At 45.4% G+C, this 19,899-nt stretch overlaps 1 protein-coding gene across 2 annotated transcripts in view; it reads left to right on the forward strand.

Annotated features, from left to right (window-relative positions):
* Positions 1-442: 442 nt before the first annotated feature.
* TNS3 (tensin 3) overlaps positions 443-19,899 on the forward strand; it is a 148,923-nt gene continuing 129,466 nt past the window's right edge. For both annotated transcript variants that reach the window (XM_049789605.1, XM_049789606.1), the window contains exons 1-2: positions 443-550; positions 9,645-9,682. The gene's annotated coding sequence lies outside the window, so the exon portion shown is untranslated. The remainder of the gene's footprint in view (positions 551-9,644; positions 9,683-19,899) is intronic.

The raw sequence follows: 19,899 nt of genomic DNA on the forward strand, positions 1-19,899 counted from the left end.
TGCATCATTACATATGGTCCCTGAAATTGGGGCAAGTCTCAGCTCCCACTTAGGCTCTGGCATAGAGAACACCAATAGGGCCTGATAGGCTCCTGAAGTCCCTGTGCTGCTGGGTGGTTTCCTCTTCTACGCCTGCTGGTGAAGTTTCCTTTTTTGTTTTGTCTTGCTTTGGGGGCAATATTAGGTGGGTATCAGGGGTTACACTTGGCTGTACACTCAGGAATCACTCCTGGCTTACTCCAGGGACCACATGGAACACTGGGGGTTGAACTCAGTGGTGCAAGGAAGCACCCTCCCCACTGTACATTCACTCCAGCTCTGACTGTTCATATTTTAGATCTTCACAACTGCTATTATCTCTTGACAGGGAAAAGTGGAAATCAAACTGAATTCAAGTGCTGATGGTTTCTTCCTTTATTTTATTTTATTTTTTTTCAGCCAGAAGAATTTATTTCAAGTTTGCACAGCTTTAAAGTCAAGACTTTTAAAAAAGCCAAAGTTTGTGGGGTTTGCAAGCAGATTTTTGACGGTCAAGGGATTTCATGTCAAGGTGAGTCCAAGTTCATCAGTTTCTTGTCTCATTCAGCTAGAACCAAACAAGTTAGCAAATAAAAACCAAAAATAAAAAAACTCTTTCAGGACTTTCCAAAAGTTAAATCCTGGAATTCCCCTCCACAACCCGTGTTTATCCCTTGCTAGTCTCACTGAACAGAGAGAGACTGCATTTTCGCAGAATGTGATCCTGAGGAATTTGTTCCAGAAAGAGCAGTTAGTCACACTGGAGGTTAAAGGATATTCATGACTTACTCTGTGTCATCTCTGCAGTGTTGGGAACACAGGTGGTTCTGTCTTTCTTTCTGACCTCTCACCACAGTTGGCAAAGTGAACTCTTTCCCTTCTTTAGGGTCAGGGCACATCATTTTAGTGCCCCTTCATCTGGAGTAAGGCATCAACCCTCCTACAAGGCTGCTCCTTCTCAAGATTGAGGCCTCATAAGTGAAGTTAGGACAAACAGATCACTAGGGAGTGAGTCTACTCTTCTCTGTCCTTCACCTTTTCTTGGGTTCCTCATGGCCTAAACAAGTCAGAAGCTAGAGGAAGCTAGAAGGAAGTCATTGAGGGTGGGTAGCAGGGTGTAGCAAATCTACTTACTCTGACAAGCTGGTGATTTACTCTAGCACATTTGTAGGATTCAGAATCTCCCTCCATCCCTCCCTCCTCCCCTCCCTTCTTCCCTGCCTCCTTCCCTCTCTCCTTCCTTCCCACCCTCCTTCCCTCCCTTCTTTCCTCTCTCCACCCCTCTCTCCCTCCCTGCCTCCTTCCCTCTCTTCTTCCCTTTCCTCCTCCTGCCCTCACTACTTCTGCAGAATTTGACCCCGTGTGGGTTGGAGGTGCTTAGTCTGGTCATGCTTGGAGAACAAAGTCAGGATGTGCAAATTCTAGACATGTACTCTTCCCTTGAACTAACTCTCTCAAATCTAGAATATTGTTAAGTCTGTGTTTGTAGGAGGTACTTCATTGGAAGCTGTCCTGACCTATATGTGAGCTGTGGCCTGTCACTGCTACCATGTGTCCGTGGCACTCCTTGTCCCATTCAGCCATGGAGACAGGATCAAAATTCGAAGTGCAGTCACCTGAGGAATTGCAAAAACTGCGGGATCCTGAATTCTGAGTGTCACCCTGTTCAACCCAGAACACACAGAATATCTGTGGATAAAGCAGAAGCCACTTGCTTTAACTCTGTTCTATATAACTCTCCACCCTTGGGCTAGGAACAGAGGGGGATGAGGTCTAATGAAATGTCTTCATGTTTTGAGCTGTGTTCATGTTGTCAAGTTTGGCTCAAGTGTGAAAACAAAAGGAATGAGTCATAGTGGAATGAAGCCATGGAAATACATGATGTGAACTTTGGTTTAACCGTAGCTGGTTCCTCCTGCACTTGAGAGAAGGACTGATGTAGTTCTGGGCACAGGATGCTTCTAGTCTATGTAGTTTGTCCTGAGCAGCCTCAGTGGGACACCAGCCTGTGTGTTCTTGGTTTAATTTCTCCTTTTCTGGTGGTATTATAGGAACTGGCTCATCAGTGAGGGTCCCTGTGAGTGGCAGCCATAGTCATGTCCTGTCTTGGAAATCCTTGACATGGGCTAACAATCACTCTAACAAGGCCAGACCAGACCAGAGGGCAGTGATATGGGCTGCATTTCTTAGGCTACTGTGGCAATTCCTTCCTTCCTTCCTTCCTTCCTTCCTTCCTTCCTTCCTTCCTTCCTTCCTTCCTTCCTTCCTTCCTTCCTTCCTTCCTTCCTTCCTTCCTTCCTTCCTTCCTTCCTTCCTTCCTTCCTTCCTTCCTCTCTCTTTTTCTGTTTTTGGGTAACACCTGGCAGCAATATGGGATGCCCAGATTCGAACCACTGTCCTCCTGCATGCAAGGCAAACTCCCAGCCTCCATGCTACTCTCTGACCCAGCAATTACTCTTTTTTTTTTTTTTTTTTAGCAATTACTCAATTACTCTTTCTGATGTGCCCAGTGAATATGCTAAAAGCCATTCCCACATGGTGATGGCCATGTCCTGAGTTCGCTGCTGTTCACATAAGTAGGTTATGAGTATTGGCCAAATGGCCAAAAGGAAGCTCAGACAAGATCTTTGTCCCGAAGGCCATGATTATGAGCTGGGTTGCAGTTATACACAGTCTTGTTTGAAGGGTCATTTTCCCTTGTCTTCTCTCTAAGTGAATCTTGGGTATATTGCTTCACTGAGTTTCTTCTGGTTACTTAAATGATCCAGCTTCCCCAGAAAGTTTTTTAACAAACCCTACCTTGTTCATGAGTAGATGAATCAGTGGATGGCACTTAGTGGGTGTTAAGAATTGAGAGTTATGGGGGATTTGACCCCAAGGACAAGATGGACCCAGGGAGGAGTCAGAGTCAAGCCAGGTGGACTTGATTCTCCTAGAGGAGATGGTTTGCTCATGTGTTTGAGTGAGAAAAAATTGACTGGAAGAGAAATGATTGGAACAGAATAATATAATGTTTCAAAAGGGGAAAAAAGGAGAAAGCCCAAGGGAAATTAAAGTTGAGGAAGGAAGGAAGGAAGAAAAGAGACAAGAGAGGGGCTTTGGGTAGGATGCTTATCTTGCGTGTAGCTGATACAGATTTTGATCCCTGATACCCCTGAGTGTAGAGTCAGAAGTAAGCCATGAGCACAGCTGTGCATAGTCTAAAATTTGTTTTAAAAGGGAAAGAAAAACAAGACAGAGAAAAATTGAATGGAGGAATTTTTGTACTAAGAATTAGTTAATGATTTTGATGACCAATATGCATGTTAAATATGTGTGAGAATAAAGCAATGGGAAAGACCATTTTTGTTTTTGGAGCATTATTGGTCTTTGTGAGAGCCCTGTATGTGAGCAGCTCGCTGTCTTTGGGCTGTGTCCAGTCTCTGAGGAACATTTAGTTTACCAGTCCTGAGTCCTGACTGAGCTCATGTTCTGAAGAGAAGAACCCTGTCTTTGCCTGTCTTGTGACCATCATACCCCACAAGTATAGTTATAATGAGCATTAAAGTAGATGGGCAGGTCAGAATTCATGTTGTTTCCTAGTGCTTCATCCCTCAAGCTATATTTGAACCTCAGACAATGATGGCAGTTGGGACTCTTGAAGTAACAAAGGACACAAAGGTGCCCGGTAGTGAATATGATATTGGGCAACCTACTCTGCTGTGGCCTTCAGTCTCCAGGGATATGGAGAGACTGGTAAACTGAGGGGAAAAGAGAGAAAAGCAGGAGAGATCTCCAGGGTCCACTTCTGACTTGGTCAGTAAGTCTAGACTGTGGTTTAAAAAAGTTCTGTCTGACAAAGCAGTAAAGCAGTGGCCTGAATTCTAATACTCCTGGAGACACGTGTATAATAGCAAGTCTAAGACAATTAATAAAGTCGGGATTTCAGAGCCAGACACTGGGCAATTTCTGCTGCAGCAGGAGAAATCTTAGCGCTGAACTTGGAAATCTACTTGTGACAAGAGAGCTGATATGAGTAATGTACATACTCACATGAAGACACTGCTTAGGCAGGCAGGATCTGCAGTGCTGATGCTGGGAAAATGCAGGAGAACATAGTACCCCTCCTCCCTCTCAGACACACTCAGCACTGCACTGAGGATAGACACCTGGCGGGAGTCAGGAGAGGAGTAAGCCTGGAGTATTGCTCCCCAATGACTTTTCTACCTGACACTTTGCCAGAGTTCATTTTTGCAAATTGGTAGATCACCTTTATTACAGTTTGGGCCATAGGGGATGCCAGGGATTGAACCTGGGTTGGCTATGTACAAGGCAAGTAGGCCTACCCTCTGTACTATCACTCTGGCTCCTATAAATATCTGGAAATAACTCAGATGCCCAATGACAGATGAGTGGAGAAAGAAGTTGTTGTAAATATTTACACTTGGGTACACTACTTGGCATTAAGAAAAGATGAAATGAAAGTAGAGGATCTCATGCCTAGTGAATTGAATTAAAAGGAGAAGGACAAATACTAGAGGATTTCACTCTTAGATAGAATATGCAGAAACAGAGTCAAAGAGTGGACACTGGCCAGTGGCATTAAACCCCAAGATTTTGCCTCCTGATCAGAAGTGAAGGAGGCAGGGGCAGGTATGAAAAGATATGTTATCACTCTGATTGATGAGTGAGGTGCAGTAACACTGTAAATCTAAAAGTGTTAATACTGCTGTAATTCATGATCACTATTTTTTAAATAGTAAAAGCAGTCTAGAAAATGAAGAGCTTAGTATACTTCATTGGAGCAGAAAATGGAAAGAGTAGAAATAAAATTTTCAAACACTAAAGAGTAAATCAATGAACTCAAAAAAAATTTTTTTTGAAATAGTCAGTAAAGTTGACCTGTTTCTATCAAGAAAGACAGAGGGTAAAAAAAGGTATCAGTAATAGAATAGAAATTTAAGATATCACTGTTGATTCCCTGCCTCCAAAAGAAGGGTCATGGTACCCTGAGTACCCCTGGGCCATCCAGAACCAAGAGTAGTTCCCAAGTATTTAGATGTGCCCTATATACCACCTCCTCCCCTCAGAAAAGGATAGAAAGTCAAATTAATAGACACAGATAGTAAAAAGGTAGTTGCAAGGTAGTGAGGGCTAAATGGGAGCTCAGCTGGTCAAAGGTACATACTTTTATTCCTATCATGAGTACATCCCAGAGATGGAGGGCACAGGATGGGCACTGTAGTTCATATGGCATTGTTAGGAGGTAGACCTTTAGATCTTTTCATCATGTACAGTCACTTTGTGAGGTGTTAATTAACTTGATTGTGGGAATGTCCCAGAGTATCATCATCAAATCATTATATTGTAAGTTTTAAATCATACAGTTTTGTCAATTATACTTCAACGAAGCGAGAAGAAAACAAAATAGGTATTTTGGCTTCTGAGAAAGGCAGTGAATTAGAGAGATGGAAGTTCAAGTCAGTGTGCAAATTTGTCTTTGTAGGACCTTACAATTTGAAGCTGCATTTTGTTGGGCAAGTTGTGGAGCCTTCTGTGGCTTCCCTTTCTCTTGGCAACTTTGCTACCCAGCATGGTGATTCGATACAGGGGTTCCCCTGTGCCCATATAATTGGACCCAGACTCTTAAAGCAGCCTTACAACGGGGAACAATAAACACCAATTTCCTGGGAGGAAGCCCTCAGAAACCTCCATTTAACCAATTAAACAGGCAGAATCTCTGGAGTCCTTCCTGGTGCACAGTGACAACTGACAGTCTGTACAAAGGAAACTGATTCTGGTGAAGAAAGTCTCTATATGTGGATGCTCTGTTCTTTACCTATTATTTCTCCTACTTGTGTTCTGTTCTAGTAAGCTGGTGGTGTTATTTCTGGATAAGCCTGGGCTGGTCAAGAGAAATGGATACAGCTTACTTGGAGATGATAAGTAGTCATGAAAACGTTGTTTCCAAAATTCATTTGGCTACCTTGAACTGCCAGGATGGGCAGGCCAGAGAGCTTCCTGGTGGAGGTGGTGCCTCCTCTCTTCAGTTTTTAAAAAAAAAAAAAAAGTGACATAGAAGGGTGGGTGGCTTTCCAGGCTTTGAGATAAACAGCAGATTGAAGATGATTTGGATTCAGGGACTATGAACAGCTGTCTGAGGATATCAGGCCCATAATAGCCAGACTTTATACAGCTTGTAGTAAGGATGGACCCACCAAACCTCTGGACACTGTGACTTGTGTGGAAACTATCAGAAGTGTGTAGCTGAATGAAATACTGTCTGGAGTTGGAGATTGGGACTTGATCCACTTACCCACATTTACTTCTCCATGTGGCTTTGATGGGTTTCCTATGCAGACCAAGGGACCATCCTGTATTTGAGCAGGATCTTTTGGTGGTAGTCAGATGGCTTCTGTGATTTCAGTAGGTAACTGGCACTGGCACTGTCTGCCATAGGTTTCAGACCACTATCTGCCTAGAGGTGTGAGTCACACCACTGCCATTGCACTTCTAGGGAATAGAGGACTTCAGGGGGAGCTGTCCCATTAACAATTATCTAATTACTTTAGATATCTAATTGCTTGAAGAGTACCTCAACAAGAACAATTGCTTTTGTTATTTCTCTGTTGTGTGTGAGAATGAGGTGTTAGGGGCAGTGCCTTCTCAAGGTCTGCAGTCACTTCTGTGAAGTGGCTGCATATTAGTGCTGATTGTTGGCCAGTTCTCTGCCAGAGATCCAAGATGCTAGAGATGGGCCTGCTCTATTGGAGTCCATGGGGGGTGGGGTGGGCTTGCAGACAGGGCTCTGACAAAATATTTTAAACCCTTTTTATGTTTGTTTTGTCCTTTGTGCCACACCCAGAGGTTACTTCTGGCTCTGCCCTTAGAAATTGCACCTGACAGGATCAGAGGACCATATGCTATGCTTGGTATCGAACCTGGGCTCATCCTGGGTTGTCTGCGTGCAAGGCAAATGCTCTACAGCTGTGCTATCACTCTGGCCCCACTTTAAGCCTTATTTTCATTTAAATTTTAATTATTTAATTTTTTTTGTGTTTTTTTTTTTGTTTTGTTTTTTGGTTTTGAAGACACACCCGGCAGCGCTCGGGTTACTCCTGGCTCTACACTCAGAAATCGCTCCTGGCAGGCTTGGGGGACCATATGGGATGCCTGGATTTGAACCACCATCCTTCTGCATGCAAGGCAAATGCCTTACCTCCATGCTATTTCTCTGGCCCTACTTTAAGCCTTTTTTAACAGAGAAGTCCAGGAGCCTATGACAACCCCCTAGGCTGGGAGAGGGAGAAAAAGAGAAAGAGGGAGAGAAAGCTGGGTTTGGGACCAGGGTAAGGTCAGATTGAGGGCAGGTAAAGGGGAAACAAGTGTTCAAAGTAAAGGGTAGCCAGTTGAAAAGATGCATTGGACATCAGGGAGAAAAGCCGTAGCCAGGAGTAGAAACAGTTCAGTAAATTGCTGCTGCTCCTGATGCCTTTTCAAACTTCCACAGACTTCACACTGACACTCCATCCGGCTACATTGGGGTGTGGGGGGGGGCGGGCGGAGGACATTTATAGACTCAGTTAGCCAATAATGATCAAAGTCTTTCTTAAAGGGGCAGACCCCTTTTATCACTGCTGCTGGACTTCTGCTGGGCAATAGGTAAGGTAGGACAAGAGTTCTCGAAGTTTTTCACAGTAGGACCCTGGCTCTCCTCTGAAGGGGCCTATGAAGTCAGGGCAGAACCCCCTGTCCTCTGCCAACCTGTGTTGCCCTGTTGAGCAGCTCTGAACACTAGGCAAAGGTACCATGAGTCTCCGTATGATATACTTTGCTCTGAAGTGTGGCCTGGCCTAGTCAGTTAAGAGGGTTCCCAACCCAGTTCTTCTTTACCCAGGTTTGTTTTTTCGTCAGTGTACTTAAATCAGCATAGGAAACCTGTTCTCCTGGCTTTGGCGCCACACCTGGTAATGCTCAGGCCTTACTTCTGCACTCAGGGATCACTTCTGGTGGTGTCTGGGGACCATATCATATGAGGTGCTGGGCATAGGACCTAGGAGGTTGTCTGAGTACAAGGCAAGAGCCCTCCCTGTTGTACTATTGATGTGGCCCAAAGAATTGCCTTTTCTTTTTTATTTTTTTTTGTTTGTTTTTTGGGCCACACCCTGTGATACTCAGGGGTTACTTCTGGCTATGCGCTCAGAAATCTCTCCTGGCTTGGGGGACCATATGAGACGTCAGGATTCGAACCACCATTAGTCCTGGATTGGCTGTGTGTAAGACAAATGCCCTATTGCTGTACTATTGCTTCGGCCCCAAACAAGCCCTTTTTATTTCTACTTTTATACCAAAGGCAAACCCATTTTGATTTCAAAAATCATTGACTGTCTTTAAAATAAATGTTTGTTATTGTAAATAACTTCACAAACTTCAGACGCTTAAAAAGACAATTGAAAACACAGGATCTTGCAGAAGGGTAAAAGACCTGGTTATTCTCTTCTTGATACCCAAGACTGGTGACAGCTTCTACTTCCAATCTTGGTGGCCATGAATGAACCACAGGCTAGTTGTTTAGTCTGTTCTTTTATCCCTTCTTAGGGATAGGAGAGGTGGGTGTGGGGAGTGAAAGTTTGGGTCCTGAGGCGCCCATTTCCTGGTCTCAGCCTTGTTTGGATACTGCAGACTTCCAAATATTTAGCATTTCAAAGAATCCTCCCTGAGTTGCTTCCTTTTGGCTTTGTATTAAAGAAGAAACTGGGAGCCATAGGCAGAGCAGCTCAGAGGGCAGTCCCCCAGGTCACTTTCTCCAAGGTCCAGGTTTCTTTTCTCTGACACTGCTGACCCTGGGTTGATCTTGGGGAAAATGCTCCAGGTGCTACTGGAGTCCATTAGGGGAGCCCACAACAGGGTGCAATTGCTTGATTTTCCAGTGTCTTCCAGTCTTGCTCTCCATCCCTGGAGGGCTGCATTGGCATGGGGGTGGCTGGGGGTCGAGCAAAGTCTCTGGGGTCAGCCCAGTGGCATCTCTGGTGGGCTGGGCCTGTGAAATCTCATTGGTTCTGGCCCTCAGCTGCATTGTTGGGCCTTGGACTTACATATGCTTCTCTGAATTACACAATGGGCCCAATTGGAGGATTCCCCCGAGGAATTTAGATGTAGACTTATTCATACAGCCATTCTTAGACTGTCTGTAAGTGGAAGGACAGTGCTCTGTTTAAAGGCACCAGCTCTGATTCTCATGGGGGCCATGGGGGCATTTTTTAGTATTTATGTTTATTTGTTTTTATTTTTTATTTTTTGTCCTTCTGGAAGAAACTACAATTGCAGAATGTGCTGATGCTTTTTGCTGCTCAGGACCATCACATTTCTATGTCAGGGATTTGAATCAGTTGTATGTTCCCTGGAGAAATTGATGTCTGCAAGTTTGGTAGAATCTCCTCTTGCCTCCCAACCCCCAATCAATGGGATTGTGCATGCAATGGGGGTGGTTGTTTTTCATATCCATGCTAAGTCTGTTGTTACTGGCACTGTGTTCTAGCCAGCCCTGGCCCCTTCCTAAATATGCACTTCTGCAAGGATTGAGTTTGGTGACGCAAAAAAATTGTAGAGACAGGCCAACTCCTACATTCTTTTTTTCTTTTTTCCAGCCTGCAAGAATTCCTGCCACAAGAAATGTGAAGCCAAGGTAAGGGTCGAATTACTTTCCCATGGGGCTTTTTATAGTTGAATTGGTCTTTGATAAATGATAAGCACAGAAGGGGACAGCCTTCAGCCATAACCTTAGAAATGAAGCTTCTTAAGAAATGACTGCTGGGTTCTGTCCCTGAGGATGTATATGTTTCAGCTGGGGAATAGGCTGCGGAGCTATGAAATCCATGTTTTTCATTATAGAAAATAACTGGTGAGCATTTGGTTTCAGCTGAAGAAACAGTTTTCTTCTGACCGCGTCATAGTCCTTTCCCCATGACAGATGATCTCTTGTTTCTAATTACTGGACAGGCTGCTTCTTGGTGTGTGAGGGGTAGGAATAGAGGCATCAGGCAGCAGCCTGGGTTCAACATTGGGTTCAGCCTGGATTTAACCTTCGTGGAGAGGCTGTTTGTAGACTGATCATGGGTTCCAGCCTGTAGCCAGAATCTGGGCAATGGCTCAAGGTTTCATTTTTCAGTATGTAAATTCTCTGGGGGAAGTTCTCTTGTCACATGGGTTTGTGGAAGCACTGGAAAGCTGCTGGGTTTGACTGATTGGGGGGACTCCTTGCTGAAGAGGCCTGGGAATAGCCCATGGGGAGGACATGCAGACAGATCTTGAATGGGCTCTGGTTTTCTTCCAGGATTCTGGGGTCTGTGACTCCCACACAGTCTGGACTTGAGGTTGCCCTCAGTGTCAGTGGGGCCAGAATACAGGCACCCTGCCCTGCTGGCTGGGTGCTGTGCCAACGATCTGTGGGGTTTCTTTAAAACAGGAGGTTGAAGAGATGGGATTCTGGCCCAATGGCTCTTATAGTGGCCTGGCACTGTGTGGATGGAGAAGATGGGAAACTTCTGTGTAGAAAATCTGGAATTTTGTGCCTCTGAGTGTCCTTAGAGTTTCAGCAGATTCTTGGGTCAGGGGAACTGAGTGAAAGCAGACCTCAGAGGCCGGAGAGATAGCATGGAGGTAAGGCGTTTGCCTTTCATGAAGAAGGTCATTGGTTCAAATCCCGGGGTCCCATATGGTCCCCCGTGCCTGCCAGGGGCTACTTCTGAGCAGATAGCCAGGAGTAACCCCTGAGCACCTCTGGGTGTGGCCCAAAAACCAAAAACCAAAAAAAAAAAAAAAAAAAAAAGAAAAGAAAGCAGACCTCAGTGTGCTCTGAGATGTCTTCAGTGGGCATGTTCTAACCGTGGGACCTGGGAACTGCAGACCTGCAGGCACACTTCTTACACTTGCACTCGCACATGTGCACATGTCTGGGCACATGTCTATGCACACATGCTCGTGTGCACAAGTCACAGTCAGATGTATAAACTATCATAGGCACACAGCCATTCACACACACACACACACACACACACACACACACACACACACACACAGAAACTACATATTTTCCAGGCCTGGTTTTATTTTCTTTTTACAGTCAAGATGGAATAAATTTAGAAATTAATTTAATTGAAATATGCAGATGCTCTGGCCAGCATGGAGTTATTATTAGTATACCTTAACCTTCTACACACGAGTGTATGTTCATACAGTTATTAGTGAACACAGGTCTGTGTGCATATGTGTCCATGGGGTTATGATTAGTGAACCTTGAAGACATGAGTGTGTTTATATGTCCAAAGAGTTATTATTAGGGGACCTTGTATGCACGAGTGTGTGTCCATGGAGTTGTTTCTAGTACACCTTGTAGACCTGTGTGTGCGTGTGTGTGTCTATGGAGTTATTATTAGTGAACCTTGTCTACATGAGTGTGTGCATGTATGTGTGTGTATTCAAGGTATTATTAGTACAAGTATTAGTGAACTTTCTCCACACAAGTGTGTGCGTATATGTGTGTGTCCATGGAATTATTATTAGTGCACCTTGTAGACATGAAAGTGTGTGTGTGTGTATGTCTATGAAGTTATTACTAGTTCACCCTTTTGTCAGAGCCTCTATCAGTGGCCCCCACTACCCAGACTGCTTTGAGACTAGAAGCTGAGTGGAGGTCATCCTGCAGATGGAGCCAAGTGAGTGGAGAGGCCAGGCAGTGAAAATGAATTGTCAGCTTGGCCCAGCCCAGCACCATCTCTTCCTAGGTGTTGGAGAATGAGGCTCTGTAGGGTGTGGGCTGACCCAGTAGAGACTTGCTGTGTATCTAGTGGGTTCTGTGTCTGTTGGAGTAAGTTCAGTCCCCAGAGCCTCCCTTTCACAATGGGTAAATACCCTTGTGCTCACATGACAGTTGCTCCTAGCTTTCAATTTGTTAGTATTGATTACTTAGGATTTAGGAAAGTCATATAATGTCTGATTGTTGGATGCTTGAGATTCCAGATTGTGGGAACTTGTGTCTGGATGCTGGAATTTCCTGATTGCGGGTAGTTTCACTGGCAAGAGGAGAAAAAGGAAGTTTAAGAAATAAAGCTTGGGGGCAGTATAGAGATGGCATAGCAGTGGGATGTTTGCCTTGCATGTTGACCCAGGATGGATGGATGGTGGTTAGATTCCTGCCATCCCATATGGTTCCCAGAGCCAGCCAGGAGCGATTTCTGAGCGCAAAGCCAGGAGTGGCCCCTGAGGGCTGCCAGATGTGAAACCAAAAAAAAAAAAAATCTAAAAAGAAAAAAATAGAAATAAAGCTGATTTCAGAAGCAGGTGATGATGAGGCAACAAAGGAGAGGTAGTTGCAGTTCCTTGTGGAGTCCCCAGAGAGCAGCAGTTTCTGTTCTGCATGGAACTAACTGGAGCACTATGCAGAGAGAAACCCCAGCCTTGTCACTGATACCCCAGCCATGGCTTCTTCACATCTTCCCTTCCTGCTGCAGTTGCTTCAGAGAGGACACAACTCCCAAGGTGTTCCCGGGCACTGTGTCGATCACATTTGCCCACCTGGATGACATAGTAACGAGGCCTGCTCTGCCTAGACTCTTGCTTCGTTAAGAACAGAGCTCGGGGGGGGCCGGGCGGTGGCGCTGGAGGTAAGGTGCCTGCCTTGCCTGCGCTAGCCTAGGACGGACCGCGGTTCGATCCCCCGGCTCCCATATGGTCCCCCAAGAAGCCAGGAGCAACTTCTGAGCGCATAGCCAGGAGTAACCCCTGAGTGTCACAGGGTGTGGCCCAAAAACCAAAAAAAAAAAAAAAGAACAGAGCTCGGGACTTCTCTTCCCTCAGCTCTGTGTGGGGCCTGCTTGTTCACAGTCTTTCCTGTCCTTGTCTGTGGCATGAGCTATAGTTCTGATCTATTCAGGAAGTGCAGTGGCTTTGCAAGACAAGCCTCTGTCCTCTCTATGCATGGACTCTGCTCCAGATGGTATCACTCTGCGAGAAGTCCCAAGTCCAAGCTGAACTTCCTCTGCACCAGTGCAGTGGTGGGTCAGACATCAGCACAGCCTTGCTCACCTAATCATTAGCTCCTGAGTCAGAACCTTTATCTCTAGATGCTCCTTTTTCCGAGTCCAGTTGACTTATCACTTACTGTAGGAAGCCAGCAGTGTCCTTGATTGCTACCCGTGAGCATCCCACAGAGAGGCAGGCATGGGAGGACTGGTTTTTGACAGTGCCGGGCTTTTGGGCATCAGGATCTTCTGTTTCTGTTCCTCAGTGGCCCAGCCACTGAATTATCTGGGCTCCATTCTGTGAACCCTCTGAGGGAACTTGAATCCTGTTGCCAGTTCCTCTGATGAAATACAGGGTTTGTGCATGACAGCAGCATCTGCTTCTGTCCACACCTCCTATCTATTTACCCAGGAATTCACTGTCCACCAGGCCCTCCCATACTTACATCAGGTCTTGCTGACTCCCAAAAGTTTATTCTCATTTTCTGTGACATCTTAGATACTTTTTGGGAGGCATACGTGGCAGTGCTCAGGGCTTACTCCTTCATGGTCCTGCACTTGGAAGCACTCCTACTAGGCCTTGGAAGACTCTCAGCAGTATTGGGGATAGAACCCCGGTGGGCTTTGTGTTACTCTATCCCTCAGGCTGCGGTAACATCTCTGAGCCCCAGCTTTTCCCAGAGATTTGGACAGTGATGTCTTTCCCCAGAGTCCTGCATCCTCGTGCATGAGCTGAACCCATGGCAAGTATGGTTGTAAGTACAGAACCCCCAGACTGTAGCTAAAATGCTGTGATATAGAGGTGATTGGGGCCCCATTGTGTTCTGGCTATGATGGTTCTGTGTTGGCCCATATTCATATCCTTTTTTGTTTGTTTGTTTTTTGAGTTTTTGGGCCACACCTGGTGATGCTCAGGGGTTACTCCTGGCTCTGTGCTCAGAAATCGCTCCTGGCTTGGGGGACCATATGGGATGCTGGGATTCGAACCACTGTCCATCCTGGATCAGCTGCATGCAAGGCAAACGCCGTACCACTGTGCTATCATTCTGGCCCCCCTATCCTTTGTTTTGCTTTAGTTTTGGGTCACACCTGGCAGCACTCAGGGCTTACCTGGCTCTGCACTCAGGAATCTCTCCTTGTGGGCTCGGGGGAACTCTATGGGATGCTGGGGATCAATCCTGAATCAACGTATGCAAGGCTAGTTGCCTCTCCACTATACTGTCACTCTGCTCCTCCAACTCCATCTTCATGTCTTAGTTTACTATTCTATGAGGCCCTCAGACTCTCAGTCCCCACAGGTGTCGGAGCTGGTGTCTGCCTTTGCAATTCAGTGCTTTGTCCTTTCTGCTGCTCAGGACCCTCTGTGCCTGTGCCTACTATGCCTGACCCCTGTCTCAGTGGCTCGGCACAGGGGAAAGGACACATGTAGCCACTAATCTGTGTTGCTCAAAGCCAAGTTCCGATGCAGGTGGTACCTTACCCCACAGTCCGGTAGTTGCTTCTGTTCTGACGGGACTCAGGCCTCACTGGAACCAGTGGCTGGAGAGTGCTGGTTGGGCGGAAGGACAGGGATGTCTGTCATTGTCTCTCATGTCTACCCTTACTGGGCAGCATCATTGGCCTCTCCTGGAGTACAGGGGAGTTGTGAGAAATCATGTCTTAGCTCAGTGACCAGGATTATCCATCATTTGCCAAAACTTTACGTCCCAGCAGTCACTCTCTTGCTCCATTCTCAGAGGTGATGGCAAAGACTCAAAGATTCATCATGACTGGGGACAGGGTCTGACTGCCTTGTGATAGTAGCGTGGGCTGTGACCTGTGGCCGGCCTGCCTGCCTCTTTGGCCATCTCAGTAAATGTTTACGTGGCCTGCTTCCTCCTTCCTCTCCACTCCTTGCACAAAGGGAGAAGCCAGTTAATTTTTAAACTGGCTAGTTTATCTAATGTTTTTCTGAGGTCATCTAGGCCAGCATGGAATTGTGGCGGGCCTAATAAGTCCCCTCAGTATAATTCTATTCTGTGCGCTGTGTGGCTTCTCTGGGATAGGGGAGCTGAGCCTGGCTGGGGACCCTTATAGATACTTTTAGGGACTTAATGCTTGACTACTGTGTTAGTTTGCTTTGAAGAACTAATAGAGCAGTTTTAGGTTCAGAACAAAGTTGAGGAAGCACATAAAATTGGCAGATACTTGGCAGGAAGCGCTTCCAGCATCAGCTCCCACGTAGGAGCATGAGCCAGTATTGATAGATCACTAACTGATGCTCATGGTTTCACTGGGATTCACCTTGGGGTACATTCTCTGCCTTTGGTATGTGTTCACTATTTTCTGTTTGTTTTTTGGGCTACACCTGGTGGTACTTGGGTTCTTCCTGCCTCTGCATTCAGGAATCACTCCTGGTAGGCTCAGGGGATCCTATGAGACGTTGGGGTTGGAACCAGGTTGGGCCCCATGCAAGGCAAACACCCGAGTTGTGCTATTACTTGGCCCCCATGTCCACCCTTATATCACCATTCAGAGTATCTTGCTGCTCTAAAATTCCTCATTTCTACCAGTCCATCCAGTTGTCCCCTCCACTCTTAAGTGGCAACCACTCTTTCCAAAGTTTTATTTTTCCAGAATGTCAGAGACTTAGAATCATACACTATATAGTCTTTTCAAATGAATTTGTTTTACTTAGTAATACAAATTTATGTCTTTTCATGACCCGAACAATTATTCTTTTCTTTTTTGTTTTTGGGCCACACTCAGCAGTGCTCAGGGGTTACTCTCAGTATTGCACTCAGAAATAGCTCCTGTCAGGCTCGGGGGACTATATGGGATGCTGGGGATCAAACCGGGGTCCATCTGGGGTCAGCCGCATGCAAGGCAAATGCCTATGGCTGTGCTATATCACTCTGGCCCCAGTGAACAATTATTTTAATTTATTTAAAATTTTAATTTATTTTTTGGTTTTTGGGCCACACTGGCAGTGCTCATGAGTTACTTCTGGCTCTGCACTCAAATTACTCATGGTGATGTTTGGGGGACCATATGGGATGCTGGGGATCGAACCCAGGTTGGTTGCATGCACAAGACACTCTCCCTGCTGTGTTATTGCTCTGGCCCCGAACATTTCTTTTTTAGTGCTCATGGTATGCAGCTGTCTGAAGAGAGCAGTTTAGTGACCCACTAACTGAAGGACAGCTGAGTGGTAGCTTCTGTTTTTCATGAGCTGAAAGAACTAGTAAGTATTTTTAAATCCCACATTTTAGGGCATCCCTGTGCGCTCCCTTGCCCCACATTTCCTGAAGATCTCTTTCCTAGTAGATTGCCCTTACTAATCTCTTTTGGATTTAAGCAGTCAGTAAAAGAGTCACTTTCCACATATAACAAGAAAGGCCCCTTTCATGGTATTTAGCTGTCAAGAGCTCCTAGGCCCAAAATTTGGGATGAGCATCGTATATTGAAGTTTGTCTGGTTCTGAGATGCTATTCGGTCAGCAGCGTATTCAGGAGCGCAGCTTCATTGCACAGGAGATGCCCCTACTGCTCTGTGCCCTGAACGGGCATTGGCTGTGATTCTGGAAAATGCAGGTGAGGATTGTCAGTTACCCCAGGGCTGCACATGCAGCGCCTGACTTCCCACACAGCCTCATCAGAGGCTGAAACAGACTGACTTCGGCTCCAAGACGTGTTTGGTTTCATTTGCAGCAAAAATATCAACATGTGTGCATAGTGGCATAACGTGACACTTTTTTTGTTGTTGTTGTTATTATTGTTTCTGGATTATATCCAATTGTGCTCAGGGCTTACTCCTGGTAGGTCTCAGGTGATCCTATAGGGTGCAGGAGGTTGAACCTGGGTCAGTCACTTCTAAGGCAAGTGTTGTAGCTGCTGTACTCTCTCTTCGGCTTCAGAAAGTGACACTTTCGAAGTCTTTTAGTTTCCTGTATAGTCATATTCTGTGAGACTGATGTGACAAATGTTCTATGTTTTCACATTCGGGGGAGGAATGGTTTGAAGTATTTTTAGAAAAAGTGTTTATTATTGCATTCACTGGTGTAATCATTGCCTGGGATGTGATCACATGCAGTTCTGTGAGGCTGGGGAGGGGGACAGGGTAGAATGGGGCTGGCATGGTGAATCTGAGGTGGAAGGTGCCATCTACCCCACCTCCTCAGCTGTACTGTGGTGCATTTGCTAATAGGAAAGTCTCACAATACATGTCCCTCTCATGACGAGAGTAGCTGGTGGCCAAGCAGAGTATTGGACACCTGTACACATCCCAGGGTGATGGGCAGAACCAGACTGCCTGGGACTCAGTCATCCAAATGCAAACAGGAACAAAACTTATTTTAGGAGACAAAAGGTTTTAGTTTCTTCAGTGATATATGTATTGGTTTTGATGCCTCTTTTTCTTTCTCTTTTTCTAATCTTTTTCTTTCTCCCTTCCTTCCTCCCTTCCTTCCTTCCTTCCTTCCTTCCTTCCTTCCTTCCTTCCTTCCTTCCTTCCTTCCTTCCTTCCTTCCTTCCTTCCTCCCTCCCTCCCTCCCTCCCTCCCTTCTGCCCTTCTTCACTCCCTCCCTCCGTTATTCCCTCCCTCCCTCATTCCCTTTCTCCCTCTCTCCCCCCTCATTCCCTCTCTCCCTTTTCTCCCTCTCTCCCTTCCGGCCTTTCTCTCTCTCTCTCCCCCCTCATTCCCTCTCTCCCTTTTCTCCCTCTCTCCCTTCTGGCCTTTCTCTCTCTCTCCCCCCTCATTCCCTCTCTCCCTTTTCTCCCTCTCTCCCTTCCAGCCTCCCTCCCTCCCTCCTACCTTCCGTACCTCCCTCCCTCCCTCCCTCCCTCCCTCCCTCTTTTCCTCCCTCCTTCTTTTCCTCCCTCCTATACCCAACTGTGATCAATGGGCTCCCAGGGATGGAACTCTGATTGGCCTGTGCAGAGCTAGGAGTAACCAATGAGCATTGCAGGTATGGCCCAAAAAACAAACCCAACAAACCAAAACAAAACTACCTTGCCTCACTAAAACAACTAACTAACCAACTTATTGTACTTGGGTATATTTTTAGAATGTTGACTCTTACCAGTTCTGATGTACATGGTTGCCTTACTTTAGCCTTTCAGAAATACCCTTTCTGCTGTTACCCACTTCCTTTCTCCCCACCCTTAGCTTCTCCTTCAGATTCTCATTTCTATAATGAGGGCTGTAATCTGATACCTCCATTCCCCTTTCTTGTTACTATGTACTACAAGTAAATGAGAACATCTGGTATTTGTCCTTCCTCTGACTTCCCTTGCTTACCATGGTTCCCTCCACTTCTGCTCCATCCAGGCTGCAACAAGTCACATGATTTAATCTTTTCTTATGGTCGCATTGTGTGTGTGTGTGTGTGTGTTTTAGTTCTTAATCTACTTTTGATTTAATCTTTTCTTATGGTTGCATAGTGTTTATGTGTGTTCTATTTCTTCTTTAATTTGCTTTTTGTGACCAAATGATTTATTTAAAGATATGTTGTTCCAGTTTCCAAATGTTGGAAAATTTCCTGTTTTGATGATTATTATCTGTCTTCCTTGTGTTATAAAAATATATTTGATATAATTTCTAGTTTTGGGACTTTCTGGATACTCGAGTTGTTTCTTACCATGGTTTATCTAGAACATTTTCATGTGTCCTGGAGAAGAACATGTATTTGGCGTTTCGGATGTGGAAAGCATATTACCCGCCTCTCCTTCCCAGCTCTTCCAGTTCCTCATTTAGAGATCTTGGGCCACACCCGGTAACACTCGAGTTATTCCTGGCTATGCACTCAGAAATCGCTCCTGGCGTAGGGGACCATATGGGATGCCAGGGATAGAACCCAGGTCTGTCCTGAGTTAGCTGCGTACAAGGCAAACATCCTAGCGCTGTTATCACTCCTACCCATCCTTGCTGATTTTTTGTTTGTTTGTTTGTTTTGTTTTGGGGTCACACCTGGCAGTGCTCAGGGGTTATTACTGGCTCTGTGCTCAGAAATTCCTCCTGGCAGGCTTGGGGACCATATGGGATACCAGGATTTGAACCACTGTCCTTCTGCTTGCAAAGCAAATGCCTTGCTTCCATGCTCTCTCTCCGGCTCCTCTTTACTGTTTTTTTTGTCCAGTTAATCTACCTAGTCATTCCATATGGCATCTGTGTCTCTCCCTATTGTGTTGCCTTGGACATCTTACAGTTCTATTACCTGTTGCTTTATAAACATTTTCCCACATTTTGTGTATCTGTATTGATCTGTATTGCATCCTATTGATCTATTTATTGACTCCTAAACTTAAATGTAATGCCCACCCCTATCTCTTAGTACTTTCTTTATTGATCTAACGTTATTGGTCTAATACAAGTATGGTTGTCCCTGTGTTTTTCAATCTACCACTGGCTTGTGTGATTATTTTCCATTTTTTTCATTCTGAGCCCGAGTTTCTTGTTCAAAGGTATCTTTTGTAAATCGTGGAAAGTTGGATTTTGTTTCTTGAGTCCAGCCCATGACATTGAGAGGAGTTTGAAGGAGTTTGCTGTCATTTTTCTAGGAGGATATTGTTCAACAGCATGTTGGCTGTTGAATGTTATTTTGGATTTATTTGGGGGGAGGGGAGAGGGAGATAGGGAGCAACACAGTTCTTTGCAGGGCTTGGTTTGATCCAACAAATGCCATCATCTATTGATCATCAGATACTGTTTTTGTATTTCCCTTTAATCTGAGTGACAGCCTTGCAGAGTTAGAGAACTCTTGGCTAAAGGATCTTTTCATTCAGTGCTTTGTTTTGTTCTATTTCATTCTTGAAAAGTTTCATTTGAGAGAGTGGCTTGATTCTGTATTTACTTAACTATTTTTCTTGCCATTTTGATTTCAATGTATCTTGTTAGTTTTCTGTTG

This window comes from Suncus etruscus, chromosome 15 (genome assembly GCF_024139225.1).
Source record: "Suncus etruscus isolate mSunEtr1 chromosome 15, mSunEtr1.pri.cur, whole genome shotgun sequence".
Taxonomy (NCBI): Eukaryota; Metazoa; Chordata; class Mammalia; order Eulipotyphla; family Soricidae; genus Suncus; species Suncus etruscus.